Here is a 16,252-nt window from a genome sequence, read left to right as displayed (position 1 = left end):
CTCAGTTGGCAGAAGCAGTGTTCTTATCTAGAGGCATTATGGGAAATGTAGTACAATACGACAACTCCAAAGGAAGGTGGGCACGACAAAAAGGCAAATGAGAGCAAAATGAGTGAGAAGTCATCCCAGCCTGAAGATTTACAACAACGTAGGAGAAGCTAAGGGTGAAATTTTCCTCCGAGGCAGGGCGTTCCACTTTTATACCAAACGGCAGGGGAAACTTGCATACACACACAAGCCTGCATTCCTTCACACACCCACACGTGAAGACAAAAAGGACAAACCCCTGAAAATATGTATGCATTTGCGCATACAAGCACTTGCTTTCTCTTCCTCTCCTTCTTCCCCATTTTCCTCTTTTACAGCGGTTTCCTGTGCAGATTGTCTACCTCTCATGGTACATTCAGAGCATGAACATCCAGAGTCAGCAAGTCTGGACACAGCTGCTAAATATTCAGCTCTGCATTCCCCTCTTGCTCACTTACTTTCTCTTGCGTTGTCTGTCCTCTTCCACCTTAAACTCTCCTCATTTCCCCTCCCTCCGCTCCAATCTTACTCTACTTCTAGCCCTTTTCCTCGCCTGCATGGAGCTCTCCCTGCAGCGCTGCCACCACTGCCGCCTCTGCTCTCTGTGCTCCACTTTCATTAAGGGGCTCTCCTCTGATAGCCCTTCATATAACGCTTAATCTTCATAACAATAAGAGCACTCTCTATGCGACGAATCACCTCAAGGGGCCAGTCCTAAAGATCCTCCGCTAAATGATGTCATTAACTACTGGAGCTCCTGATTGGTTCGTGCATGGCAGCAGATCCCGCCCTGGGTGTTTGACTGAGGGCTCAGTGGGAGCATGCAGGTCGAACAGGCCAAGGGCATTCCTCTTACGGAGAATAGCACACATGCACAGGTTTGCACAAACACACACACACACACAGAAGCAGAAGACGGGGTCTGTTTGGTTTGTGAAGTCAAAAGAGAGATGAATAAGACTATTGAACAAAGGGGAGTGAGGTTTGAATAACAGTATTTTACATGAATGGATCTTCAGGGAAATGACTGCTCCATCGTTCCCTCCTCAGCTCTATTTTCAGCTGCGATTTGACAACAGGGTTGAGCGGATGTGTCATGTGTTGGGGAGAGTTTTGGACGTTTTGACTCGATGCCGTTATCACGCTATGGAGGTGTCAGCGTGCCATATTATGCTGTTTTGGGTTTGTACATGGATGAACAGTGACGCCGGCTTCTCGCTATAAAACACACACAGATAAGTCTGCACACACGCTCATCCAGAGCTGAAATCACAGCTGTTCTCAGTTGCTATGCAGCAGTCGTACCATCAGCTCAGATAACACACACTCACATACACACATATGCGGGCGTGAGACGAGGACGGTAACACCAGACTTGGCAGGGTCGGAAGGTCACAGGGGTATTCAGACAAAGTTGCCTAGCAACAAACACACAGCACTTATAATTTCCACTGTGAGCTCCTGCGTGGCCCTGACCACATCTAAATGTAGTCATAATGAATATGTTGAAAGATGACAATTGTTTTGCACATGGCTTGCAGTGTTGAAGCAGAAATGTGTTAAATGCCCTGTAGCCTCATAAAACAGCAGAAAAAAGTCTTGAAAACTAAAACAAACAGCAACACACATGCTTTCATGTTTTCAGACACCACTGAGTAAGTATGCAGTGTTTAAAGTAGTTAAAAGAAGTAAAAAAGAAGTAGAAACACGTTAAAACCCATCGAATTGAAGTTGAATCCCACGTTACGGTGATGCTGGTAAAAAAAAACACCACTTTTAGAAAAGTTAGAAACGTTTCTAATATGTGATTTAAACACAAATCCAAAGACGTGGTTTTAACTGTGTCCACTGCATAAAGTTATAGAGACATGTTTACATTGCATCACAACAGCTTTCCATTAACCCTTTAATCCCAACCGGCCCTTATGGCTAGAAATGGCTGATACAATCACATATTATGTAAAAAAAATAAAACAGGGCAATGGTATTTATTTAAAACTGCTGGTCAAAAAATTAACCCAAATGTTCACAAAACAAGACTGAAATTCTATTTTTGTGCAAACAATAATGATTAGAAATGATGTTGCTGAAAGTGATCAATGGCACCTGTGTGCAAAGAACCATTGTTAGCATGGAGCTATCCATCATATAGGGGAAAAATGAACTGTTTAATTGCAATTTAATCATGCATGATAACAGACACAACATTTCTGACACAGGGGATATTGTCTCTGCGGTCCTAGATGTCCTTAGATACCAAGAATATGCATATCAACTATTCAAAGCATTCTTCATTCCCTTTGGGTTTCATTTTTAGCATTTTCTGAAAGGGGTTAAATTAAAAAATTTTTATTATTTGGCAAACAAAGATACTAATTGTTGGAGGTTTTCAGAGAAATTTGTATCCACTGAGCTGCTAAAGAATCTGTGGTTGTCTGATTAGCTGATGCCTTATGAGACTTCTAAAAGCATCTGGGTCATGTTTGCTTTCCTTCCTGAGAGTTAAAACTGCACAAAGTGAATCCACATTTGGTTTTTATGCTTCAAATATCTGAAAACAAACAACCAGAAAACCTGAAGTTTGCTCCAAATCCAAATTTAATTTAAAACTTTTTTTTTCCCCAAGATTTGACTTAAAGTAGGGAGTTTTAGTTTTCCCAATATTTTCTTAAATATGCAAATATTATGTTTAAAATAAAATAAATGCATCAATTCCTTTAAATTTTTCATTTCATTACATACAGCTCAACTGCTTACCTGATGTTTGAAATGTGCTGTATAAATTTGAATCCTTTGACTGCAACATGCCTTCTCATCTCATCTCATCGAGATCGATAAGAATTGTAGGCAGGTCCAAACCTGAATACAATTCATGGCTTGTTGGAAGCTGAGCAGAATGAGCCCTGGCAATGACCTGCTAAAATGACTTGCCTCTCTTGAAAAGTCATCATCTAAATGGGAGCAAATTTCACTTCAAAATTCTGATATCTGCCACTGCATCAACGGTACTGTAGCACACATGTGTATCACCCATGTCGTGGACACTGATGTTTCCCCAAACCATCACAGAGGCTTCTCCTGACAACAATATGGAAGGTTTTTCTCATATTTTTAACAATGAACTCAATGTTTTCCCAAAATTCAGCAGAAATATGGACTAAACTGACTACGGAACAAGGTTCCATTGTCTTTTTGTCCATCTGAGATGTGCGAATGTTCAGAGAACTTGGCTGTGTTTATGCACACGGCTTGCACAATACAGTTCAGGTTACATTTCTGGATGCAGTGGTGAACTGTGATGAAAATAGTTTTTCAAGGTAATCCCAAGCCCCTGTGGCTATACTGATCACGGTGGCATGATGGTTTCTTGTGCAGTGCTGCCTGAGGACTAGAAGCTCATGCACATCCAACAGTTTTCCATTTTTTTGCCCAAACTCCTTAAATTTAGTGATAACACAATATTGTGTTATCACTAAATTTAACTAAATGTCTGTTAAATGCAGGTTCAAGTAAATTAACAAATGCAAGATTTCATTGCATATAGAGGGACTAGAACTTTAAAAATTGTGTTTCATCAGGACTGCAGGTAGCTCAGCCCATCCCAGAACAAGGCTCCAGTCGTCTCTACATCTTTCACTTTGAGCACAGTGATGTTTCGAAGCATAAGAGGACCGGACATAACCTGAATTATGCACTGTTTTAAGATAGAAAGATAAACCCACTGAGTTAACCGGAAAGGTAAATTCAAGCAATTTGCTCAAATTAAATTAGTGTCAAAAATGAACAGAGAAATGAACAATTCTCCAGTGTGGCAGCAAACAAGCATGGCAAGCTCATGCAGAGCAAGCAGTTTCATTAAAGTCAGAGTAAAGCAAATTCAGATCTGCACAGAAACAAGTTATGTGTGTGTGAGACAGTAGTTGCTGAAAACAGGTGCTTTGCTGAATTTTGGTGGTAAATGACTTAAGACTTTTATGGCAGGTGTAAAATCACAAACCCATGTAGGTCTGAGACAATAAGGTGAGCAAAAGCAGCGCCACCGCTAACAATGCAAAACTATAAACAAGCCCCAGACTAGCAACTAGCTAGCTTGCTGTTACGTCATCATTGGATGCCTGAATTTACAAAACTTTGGTTTTCTACTCTACTCTAGAACAACGACAACAGGAAACACTGGGTTAAAGTTTTAAAGAGTGAAACTGAAATGCAGCATCACCAAAATCTAGCAACACACACCATCAGAATCAGCAGCACATCATGAATGTTCAAGAAGACCGATGTTTCTGAAGTATGGTCAGGAGATACTGACAAGCTCCGAGTCACTAGTGAATACCAGCTTCATTATGCAGCTGATACTTTAACAGCTGGGATTAACAAAAACACAAATACATGGCTGCCACCTCTGGACTGAATATCTCGCTCATACCAGTGTACGTCTGCACAGGACGAAACCAGCAGGAGAATATAAGTTTGCAGTGTGTTTGCTCTGTTTGACTCATGTACTGATAAAAAAAAAACATGGATTTCCTCACAAAGCTTGGCTTTAATACCATTAGCATCCCTGTATGTAACTGCTAAGGGTGTAAATCACACGTTTTAACATGATATATTATTATAATAATTCAAGAGAAAAATAATTTGATGTTTGTTGCAACACCTACTCTCTTATAGTGACACTAATAACAACTGAGGTACCTCTCAGGAAGGCTAATTCTGCATCAGTCTTTCAAGATTTCAATTTCAAGATCTTTATTGTCAATACAAAAGCAAAACGGAATTTTGAGGAGTCTCTGCAACGGTCCACCATTGGGTTCCACCAATACCTTGCACCAAGCTCATAAAGGGCTTGTGAGGCCACTTCAAACAACAATCCATAATTAACTCCTATTAACTGCATTTCTGTCAGTTCTTTGTTGTCATTTCGCTCCTGATTTTAGTTGTAAATGTAATGTGTATCTTGAAAAGTTTACATTATTTTACATACTTATTCTCCCCAGATCTTTATCAAACATATATAACTATATCTCAAACATACTGTATTAAAATTTTTAATTTGCATTGATGTTATTGGCTAGTTGATTAATAATATATCACTGTAGGTCGATGTATTGTTATTCCCCTAAATGTTTTCTAACACTGCAGTATCTGTAGTTTAATGATGTGGATAATCATGTACAACCTAATACGGCATAAATATAGCTTTCATTCCAGTCTAAATATAATTACAATAAAACAGCAAATAAATGAGTTAGACTTGTTTTCCGTTACTTTAAACAAACACAAGTGGAGTTAAAAGTAGTGGCCTTTGTTTTTACCTCTTCCCTCCTTTAGTGAACGATGTCACATGTCAGCCGGTTTCACTACGATGTCTCAGCCGCCAGTTTTCCGCCGTGTGCAGCGGAACAAAGAAGAGATGGCAGAGGAACTCATCTTTAAAAAGAAACTGCACGGTGTTGTGGAATAATTTGGAAAACTGTCACAGAGAGCGAATCCTATCTCAGAGAATGTCAGACACACACACACACATTGGCTTTATGAGCATGCACACACTCACTCACGCAAACAGGGACTTTGGTGTTTACATCATATGGGAAGGTATTTTTTCCCCTCACACTGCCAGGGAACAGGCCCACGCATGGACACACAGATGCTGACTAAGGCCCTAAGACTCCTTTGGGGTGGGTTGGGGGTGAGGGTGATATTTGTGTGTGTGCATATGTATATAATTATTGCACTACAGTCGTCTTCTGTCAAACTGTTACTTGCTGAAGTGAACTTCATTTGAGCTGCACTCTGAGCTTTTTATGGCCTACAGAGTGCATGCGCAGGTTTTATGTTTGTGTTTTTGAGTGTGGGTTTTTGTGAAAGCAGTATTTGTACAGTGGTATCAAGCAGCCATGTTTAGTGTTAAGCTGCTGTATAGTTAGAGAAATGTGCAGCGCTCTGTTTGTGGTTTGGTTTTAGAAGGGGCCAAGCTAATGCTAATCAGTTTATTAGGGAAAATCTGCATATTTTGTGTTTGCATGTGTGCATGTGTGTTGTTTGAATAGCTTGTGTGTGTGCTCCCTTAGTTTATAAACTCTTAAGTCACCGTGTGGTGTGATTTCCCCATGGTTTGAGGTTTGAGGTTAGAGAGAGAGAGAAAAAGTGGGAAAGGACAACAGAAACACAAAATGTGTTTGTGTGTTCAGGTCTGTTAAAAGCTCCCCGTCCTCCCATCCAGCGTTAGATGGCAGATGTTCAGAGCTTCAACCACAACACAACAGGCAGCTTATTCAGCCCTAAACACAAATAGAGAAGTCTTCCTCTGTGCTTAAAACCCTGTGGCTCAAACAGCGAGCTAACAACATATTTCTGTGGAACGCTGACCACTTAAATGACTCCTATTTCTCCATGACGATGTTATTCCTCTGCTAAAATAAGAACTGGCATGTACAGTAGCTGTGGAGACGACCAAGCGTCGTCTCTTTCTCCTTTCATTTTCTGCCTGTGATTGTTGGCGAGTTTCAGGATGAGAATCAACAAAGGTCAGATGGTTGCAGAGGGAGGTCAACGAGGCGATGGAGTTACTCATTGTGAGACACGGGCACATCTATCTCAAGCAGAATTCTCTTTCAAGACACTGTAATGAACTACAACAGTTTGTGTTTGTGCTGCAAAAGCATAATTTTTGACTTGTGTTTCTATTAACATAAAATCATGAAACAGAAAGTATAGCTTGTTTTCTCTTTTTTTTCATATCAGATCATAGTAAAAAAAAAAAAACAAAAAAAAAGAATCATCTAGTCCCTTTTGGTTCTTAAAATGATTGAAATACAACCTCAGATGAGCAAGAACACATTACATAACTGTCTAATTATTTAATAAACAAAAACCAAATCAGAAAGCATCTGAAATGCACAAAAAACTGAGTAACTGCTTTCTGTCTGTTATTAGTTTCGCACGTCACTGTGGAGGAATTTTGGCTCTCTCTTCTTTATAACCTGGCTTTAGTTCATTGAGGTTTGCAGCATGCATTTATGCACAGCTCTCTTAATGCCCCACTGCTGCAGTTCGTTCAGTTTCACTGGACTTTAAATGGGTCATTTCAAACCCTGATTATTTTTTTTCTGTCATTTTGTTGTATTTTTTCTACTGTGCTTGGGATCAGGATCCTGCTGCATGACCTAGTTTTAGCCGAGCTTTAGTCGTCAGACAAATAACCTTACATCTGATTCGAAAACACTCAATGTTCTGCAACTCAAGCCCACATGATTATCCCTCCACCACCATGCTTTACAGATGATATGAAGTGTTCGTACGGATATGCTGTTTTTGGTCTGATATCTTTGTCTGTCTAAAGGACATTTTCAGAGGTCTTGTGGTTTGCTCAGATGCAACTTTGCAGTTGTTCTGCCATGTTAATTTTAAAGAAGAGGCTTTTGTTCTAGTAAACTTGTTAAACAGATCATACTTGTTCTGTACTGTCAAGGGCCTTAACAATAAACATGTCATTTGAGGCCTGTAGAGTCTGAAATGTAACTTAATAATAATAATATTAATATTTCTGTGTACTGCAATGTTTTCAGTTGTAAAGAATGTTTCTCAGTGTACAGTGACAGACTCCAAACTGTTTGTAAACGCCCATATATTCGTTTAGAAATAAATGGGAAGTGACTCTTGTTCTCGGGTATATTCACACCTTTTTAATTGAACCCTAGTTGTTTGCTCAGAATGAGTGAATGCAGAACTGAACTCTAATATGCAGCACAGAAGGGAACTCTGGTCCACCTAAAATTGTAGGTCTCAATTTACTTCAAGTGAACCAATTGCAGGAATCAGGCTACAACTTCTGTGGCAGAAGCAGAAGTTGTCCTGCACTGACTAAACAGAAAATAGTTTTCTTGTTGGTTATTTTATCTAGCCTCCCTTGTTGCAGCACTGCCTCTGATAAGGGGGAGAACACTTTATTCAAAAGGTTTGGTTTGTTTAACTGAGTGCAGAGTAAAAGCAAACTCAGACCGTCTGAATGTTGCAACCCCCTGAACTGAGTCTACAAGACTAAACAGGTGTGAATACACCCTCACTGATGATGTCTTTCCTGTCTGCCATACTGATCTCACACTGATAATAACCAGTAAACTGTGTTTTAATTTCAGCTTTAGCATTTGCAGCCTGGTTTAGTTTTCTTTAATAAATAATGACAGCACAATCTTGTGTTGTTCACCTGATGTTTTAACTGAATATAAGGAAAAAGACCAAATTATAACTATTAGTATCTCTTGATATGAAAAATATTAATAATTTAAAGAGGATGTGCTTTCTTTTCCTATTACATAACAAAGTCTTTATTAGCTGTGAAGTAGTTTTACTTTAAAGCAAAAGAAGAGGGTAAACTAGAGGGATGGCTAAAGTCATTTCAAACATTAGTTGTTGCTGAGGTCATTTTTGTCTCTACACATGAGTTTGCATGCCAGCACAGACACTGTGTATGGCTCTTTCCACTTATGACATCACTGTAGCTAGCCAGAAAGACAGGAGAGTCAGCAAGAGCCAAGCTGACGTCATCACATTCACTCAATGTCAATTACGCAATCGCAGGGTCCAACGCCTGCAGGACAGACACGTTGTGTGTGTGTGTGTGTTTTTCTTTTTGTGATTGCATGAAGGACAAGAACACATAATTGCAATCTCATGTGTGAGAAAAGATGTGAAAGTGGTGTGCTGATGACATCATTAAGGGGAGGCGGCTTGGTGTGAGCGTGGAAGCTGTGACATGTTGAGAGTGTTTGGGTTAAAGAAAAAGAGACAGAGCAGTGCGAACAGACCCGGCTGGAGGAGTTATGCAACACAAATCCAACTTAACACACTCAAAACTGGTTTTTCTTTTTTGCCTTTTTGTGCACGTAAAGTGCGTACACTTTGTGTGTGTGTGTCTTAGATGAGTCTTTTTGTAGCACTTTTACTTGAGGCCACGAGTGCATTAAAAACACACAAGCACTCAAGCGTACTGCTAAAATCTACACACAAAAACGCACGTATATTCATGCGCACTCACCCTCCCACCCCCCAACTAATAAACAAAGCTTCCTAAGGACAGGAAATCCTTCCACCCACGTTCCTGTGTTGCTTGGCAACCAGAGCAGCGTCACTGTGTGCATGCCTCCACTGCTGAAAACACACAAGTCAAAAGATATGCACACACACACACCACAAAATGCAACTCTATAAAGTCTCTAAGAGCACCAAAAACCCCACCAGATAAGAAAGCCAAAGCTGGGCCGGCTGATACTCACCACAGCTGCCCTCCAGTTAGTCAGAAATGGATTTAAACCAAACATGACATCAGCCCTTGTAAAAATAAAACACTTTTTCCCTACCAATTTATAAGCTCTATTTTTACACTCAGTGACGTCTCTCTTTGCATGAGCGTTTTGTGTGCACCATGTAAAGACGCAACCAGCAATATCTCAGCACGAGTAGGTAGAGGAGGCTAATTAAGCAGAGGTGGCCAGCATTGTGGACAATGGCTTTCAAATCAACAGGGGGCCTATTGAAGACAATTATAACCTGGGGGATACAGAGGAGCATTATTCTTCTAAACTAGGCTATTTAAGCCAGCTGTGTTTCCACTGCAATTTAAAAATCCTGCTTTTTGTTTAGTGGTCGTTTTAACTCACGAATCAGTGCCATAACAGGCAAAGTTCACCTACCACAAAATGTCACAAATTACAGACTCAGTCATTAACAAACGAATCCCATTTCTGAAAAATTAATGAGAATCAAATGACAGAATTATCTACTGCTTTGCTGTCAGGGTTTAAACGGTCAAAAGTCCCTTGCTGGGCTTAAAAGCAATACAGTAAGTCAGCCAGAGAATGGTGACATGGTTTGCATCTATGGCCCCGTTTACACCACAAAGCTGAGACAGTAAAAGGCAAAAGTTTTGTTGCAGTCTGGTCTCTTATTCACATGCTACATTAGTTTTGGGAGGATAAAACTGCAAAGATTTGGCAACGACTTCCAGAGTGAAATTTTCTCGCAACGCAAAGTGAGTCCTGTCAGTGTAAACTGGAACTGGAAACCTTTGGTGACAATTACATCTTTCTTTCGTCAAAATGCACTTGTACAGTCAGACCCTGCTAAACTCGCGGAAAGCACAACAGCAACAATGGCGGACCTCCGTGTCATGTTTGGGCTGCTGCATCTTTAAATGTATTTGGTCTGTTAAAGCAAAACCTGTTTCTGGTAGAGTATTTATGCAAAGATGCATAAACGTGTCAACTAGCGGTTGACACGTAAATGAAAGACTTTTGTTCTCTGGACAAACCAGAACTGATCACCATCAGATAACAGCTTACTTGCCAACCACATACAGACATACATTTTACATGGAAACTTTAAATCTTAAAACTTTAACACTATTATGATTTCCATCAAGGCATAAACATTTGAGGCAATTATCTTCACAAGCTTTCGTACCGTAAAGCAAATGGCTCACTGAAACATGAATACATCTGCATATTGCTTCATAACTACTATGCTGATAGTGCTGATACACACTATTTACATCACCACATTAGTTGATAGTTAGTTTCTCAGTAAACAGTTAAACAGGCATTTAGATAAACATCAATTTAATTTGGCAATGACCTGATTCAAGACAAAGTCACCTCAAGACACTTTATAGTAGAATCCAATTCTAATCCAGTTCATAATGGCTGTGTTCATATAAGTCAATTCATTTAAAAAAAGTTGCCTAGTAGCGAAGAAACTTATTGGACTGAACTGAATGAATTCATTTCAGCCTCTCTGTTAGCAAGCACTGAGTGACAGTAGAGAGAAAAAAAACCTTTATACAGGAAGGAGAACTTCTATCTGCCTCGAATGGTTGGGGATGTACAGGACAGGAAACCGGTCAACAAGCTCCATAATTACCATAGTAATACACAGTGATGAACCAATTTCTACATGTCTCCCACCATGGCTGCCACATAATCCTGCTTATTCAATTTTTTATTTACTCAGTTAACATTTTCATTTTCTCTCCATTTTCAGGTTATCCTGGCAGATAAATACCATGATTGAGAATAAACAGCATTACGAGTACATAACTACATTAGTTCTACATTAGCCTGATTTACTATACATAGTTTTTTCTTCGAACTAATTTCCCTCTAAATAAGACTAGCTCCGTTTCTTCCATGTCCCCTTCTCCCTGCACCATTATAGATGCAGTCTGCCGGAAATACTGATTTATGGATTGATCTGATGCAGTTTATTTGTTTGCCATAAACTGGCCTGGCACTGCGTACAAACAATGCATTTCTTCCCTGTATCACAACAGACCAATGAAGATATATTAATTTAATCCAGCAAACTGTGTGTTGAGTTATAATGGTTTTCAATGTTTTAATGTCAAGTTCCCATTAAAAAATATATCTTTTTTATTTCATATATATTTCACACTATATATCTCAAACTAACAAACTTGGGAAAGGACACTAATACATCTTTTTGACCCAATGGTTCCAGTGCTGGTTCAGGGCTGGTGCTGGAGCCAGTTCTAAGATAGTTCTGGCTAAGGACCGACTTGGTTTGTCACAGCCAGGGACCCAACACAGAGCCATGTCACTACATCACTTTAAAATCTCTTCCAACACGTTTGACCTTCCCTCCAGTGTAGTGTGTTTTTCTTGGTGCCACAGTGCAGGGAAACAGCACATCATACAGAAATAACAACAGATGACAGTTTTGGATTCATTCTCCAAACAAACTAACATTTTATTATCACCAGACTAGTTATAAAACAGTTTCAGACCACAGTAACTGATGTTTCCAAAGGATATCTAGTAGAAATTAATAAAAACTGTGACACAAACAGCGATTTTACATGCTGTTTCAGATCTATAAATGCCTACAAAACACCTGTCGACATTATTTTACATTTCTGTTAACACTACTTAAAAGTTTGTGAATGCAGCACTGGGCAGCGTTCACGGACCCAACTGATGATATAAAACATCAAACTAGAGGAAAATGAGCCAAACACTAAGCTCATGCTTTAGTCTGTTCCTGTGTGACACCAGTTTTTCTGTGATGGACCCAGACCTATGACAGTCAAAACAGACAGAACTGGTACCAAGTTGCCCTGGCTCTGAACCAGCACTGGAACCAGTTTAGTAGAGAAAGCCCCTACAATGGTTGAAGATGGACTGAACTGCCAACTTTCTGATAAGGCAGCAACAACTCTTAATGGCATATTAGGCCAATATTTTCCTGGATATTGTAACAAGCACAGCTAGAGTTTCATTAGCATAACTATATTTAGAACACTTTTATCCAATGGGAATTAAACAAATTCTTGGACAGAAGAGCCTTCGTCTCATGCCTCATTTCTGCGCTACGCTAAAAAATACACATATGGACAGAGTCTTCTGTCCTTCTGTGTCATTTACATTCGTAGTTTGGTCCATATTTAGAAAGCTTGTGGATGCGTACCCAGATATAGCAAAAAGTATTACCACCAGAAGCCAAGGGGGGGCAGTATTGAGCTGCATAGCTCAAGTGCAACCAGCAAAAGAAACAAAGAAGATATATGATATATTTAATGGTCACTCAGACCAACAGCAATCTACTGTGTTATTGCAACTCCAAGTTACGTTTGTTATTGTCTTACACTGACGTCAAAACTCTGTACTGGCCCCTAGTGGACATACTGCCCAACAACCATGTCTACATAAAGGGTACATAGGAGGGCAGTGACACAAGACGTTTGACATACCCATATACGTACATAAAGGGAGCATAAATGAGCCTTTACTTTGGATGTTTTCACTTCACTACAGCTTCAAAAGACACTAAAACTGATTTTAACATATTGTGCTACAGCACTGAAAACCTTTCCATGTTGACATGCCAAAACCCCCTCTGACCCAGTTTTCACATACAACCCAAAAACAGACTTTCAGGAGTTTTGGAAGCAGTCCTTCATGCCAAAGAGGTAACCATAGGAACAGGAATTTAACTGTTCAAGGCCAAAAGTCTGTCCATCTTTTTTCTTGAATGTTGAATTATCTGCTTCACTTAAAAAAAAATCTAATATTTTTGAAGGTCTGCAGGTGTATTTCTATTTGCAAGCAAGCAGCAGGTTTCACAAAACTACACCCACCCACCATTACCCCACCTAAGCCTCCAGCTGAACAGACCCTGCCCACCTGCTTCTCACCTAAACTGAACTGAATATGAGGAAATGCCACTTCCCAGGTGAAAAGCACATCACAAGGCATCCTCTTTTCACTGGGTAAATATCCTTCATCATACCTATAAAACCTAAGAGGTCAGGATATTTTTATAGCTTTGCTGATGCAGTGATGTTTACTGAAATGTTTACCTTTTAGAACTAAATGTACCACCGCCTCCGCCGTATACTTTCATCTGACATTGCACAAGCAACCATATGGCTCGCAGCCACAGCTGACCAAAGCGCAGCAGTGGGCTGCTTGCGTAGCTCCAGGCACCACTAATGCAATCAGAAATATTAAAACAGCCATTTTTGAGCATTTATGCTGAATAAACCATGAGCTGGCAACCGGGAAAACTGTCTGATGCTCACATTCAAAACACAGACTATTCTATTCATTCACACATGAATTATGGATCCATTATGGACTGTTTTTAGCTGTGTTCAGGGAATCAGTCCAACAGTTGTACTCAGAGCACCAACCCACTGATCCATCCATACCAATTATCTGTGTCTGGGGTGGAGTCTGAATTCAATATTCAATCTACACAATTCAATCTGGCCTCAAGTTGATGAAACTAGTGGTGTGCCTTAATGGACAAAACAAGCAACCCCCCTCCCCCCCACCCCACACACACACACACACACACTTTTTTTTTTTTTTGTAGAGAGAGTCAACTGTCTCCAAAAAAAGAAGAAGAGGGCTAACTGGACGTCGCGCCACAGGGGTGTCAGCTGAGAGACAAGCAGAGGTGGAGGGGCGAGAACTCCATTGAGCGCAGCCATGGGGGGTCAATATGTGAATGAACGTTTGCCATAGAGGTGAATTATGAATGAGCAGCACTCTGAGCACTCCTGGAGAGAGCCCGTCTCCTTCTCTCTGTCTTTCCTCCTCCTCCTCCTGATGTCCTAAAATCACCATCATCCTTTCCTTCCAGTCTGTCTCCGTTTCATCTCTCGCTACTGGATTCATCTGCCTATTTTTTCCCCTCATTTCCCTCTTCTCTTGGTCATCTGATCACCTCCCCACCAAACCTCCTCCACCTTCCTTCATCTCCAGACCAGGGGAGGACAGAGGTAGACACGCGCCGTCTGTCTGAGGAGACGCTTGATCCCCAAACATACATATTTACACAGCCTCAGATGGATGTGCACACGCTCACATGGCAGCCAAAGATAATATAAACGCAAACAGTCCTGCACGTGCAAAGGCAGACGCGTGCATTAAGTGAAAGGCTATCAGGCACACACACATTTCTCACAGCTGTTCTTCTGGACACAGAGCCTGTGTGTACGTATGTGTGCATGAATGTGTATTCGTCTGTGTGTAATCCAATGTGCTGCTGCTCTCTCCTCTGTTGCTGTGCGTCTGATCAGATCTGCCTCCCCTCAACCTGTTTGCCGTATATGGCACACACACACACTTGCATAGTATCACAAACATAACTGAAGCTGCTACTACTTGTCAAGCTTACCTCTATTGCAAAGACTGTGTGAGCGCATGAGTGTTACCAGGTACATGAAAAACTCTTGAATGCACATTCAGATGCCAATACACACAGACACATGCATGGTGAAAGAAAGGTGGTGGTGGTGGGGGGTAAAATGGACTCTGGTTTCCCCTCCCCTTAACTGAAAGTAGCATACCGGAGAAGTGTGTGTATGTTGGAAAGGGATCAGGCTGTTCCCTTAAAAAGTAGCCACTCCTTTTGATCCCTTCACTCCAGTTTACAGTGGTCACTTCAGCTCACTTAGACACTTTGCCCCAATTTTTTAGTTTGTTGGGTAAAAAAAACAACCTTTATAATTCACATACATACAGAAAACTGTATTTAAAGGCTACACACACTTAGACTGACACACACATTTCCCTTTAAGTGCAGAGCCATGCAGCACATGTCAACGCCACACACACACATACACATACACACACACACCTCTGGTAGACCTACATACAGCACCAAACCCCAATGAACTCACCTTAAGATCCTTAGTGTTCCAGATGAACCCCTTCTTCACACTCTTCCTCTCCTCTCTCAGACTTATCTCTCTCCTCCTCTCCTCACTTCCGTCCTTCTTTCCGTGCTCTCTACCAGTCCGTCCTTCTTGTCTCTTTCTCTCTCTGTGTCCCTCTCTTCGTCACGGTTCTTGGTCACTTCCGAGCGTTTTTCCCGAGCCCCTCCATGTCCGCCCCGCCAGTCGTCTCTAGCACCGAGCGAGCGTACCTATACACACACGCGCGCGCACACACACACACACACACGAGCCGCTTGCTGCTGCGTTCCTATGGTCTCCCTCTCTCTCTGTTTATCCCCCTCTCGGCGCTCACGCTCTCTCCTCTGTTGGAGAAGAGCTCAGTGAGTGTGCGTACGTTCGTGTGTATATGCGTGGATGTGTTTCTGTGCTTTGCCTGCCTGCCTTGCCCCGCCAGCGGCAGAGGACTTCCCCCGGAGGCCGCCCTGGGTCCTAAAACCTGCCCAGTTCACTGAAAGAATGCTATTGTGTACGGAAGGTGCAGCCAAAGATCGTCTATTGTTTTGACAAGAAGACCCACTCTTCTCTGCCCGTTAAATTTGTCTGGAACTAAAATGTGTATTTAAGCAATTTTGACATTTGACACTGTTAATTTAAGTAAAGAATAGAAGAAATACACTCAAATATGTCTAATGTAAGATACTTCCTAAAGAAAAAAGTAAATGCTAAAAAAAAGGAAATACATGAAAACATAAAGAATAAACATGCCAATGTGGGCTATAAAATTAAAAGAAAAGAAAAACATATATATAACACAAAGGAGGTTGGCTGTTAAAAAAAACATAACTGGTTAATTTACCACAGTTGTCATCTAAAGGTAAAATGAGGGCATTTGTTTCAGCACTAAGTTGTTTGGAGTCTGCATCCAAGTTGTCGCTATGGCAACAGCTGATCAAAGGCAGAGACTGGGAGTCATGGAAAGGTGTAGAGGTCAATGTACTGTTCATAAAGGATTGAGGAGACTGTCCT

The 16,252-nt window shown here is 40.9% G+C and overlaps 1 protein-coding gene across 2 annotated transcripts in view; it reads right to left on the bottom strand.

The window, feature by feature from the left end:
• ches1 (checkpoint suppressor 1) overlaps positions 1-15,652 on the bottom strand; it is a 79,614-nt gene extending 63,962 nt beyond the window's left edge. The window contains exon 1 of one of the 2 annotated variants that reach the window (XM_041975908.1): positions 15,230-15,652. The gene's annotated coding sequence lies outside the window, so the exon portion shown is untranslated. Of the gene's footprint in view, positions 1-5,342; positions 5,546-15,229 lie in introns of those variants that run through there. The other variant, XM_041975909.1, reaches the window with a different exon arrangement.
• Between the last annotated feature and the right edge of the window lie 600 nt (positions 15,653-16,252).

This window comes from Melanotaenia boesemani, chromosome 22 (genome assembly GCF_017639745.1).
Source record: "Melanotaenia boesemani isolate fMelBoe1 chromosome 22, fMelBoe1.pri, whole genome shotgun sequence".
Taxonomy (NCBI): Eukaryota; Metazoa; Chordata; class Actinopteri; order Atheriniformes; family Melanotaeniidae; genus Melanotaenia; species Melanotaenia boesemani.
Note: the sequence above shows the minus strand (reverse complement) of the source record. Positions and strands in the feature narration are given on the sequence as shown.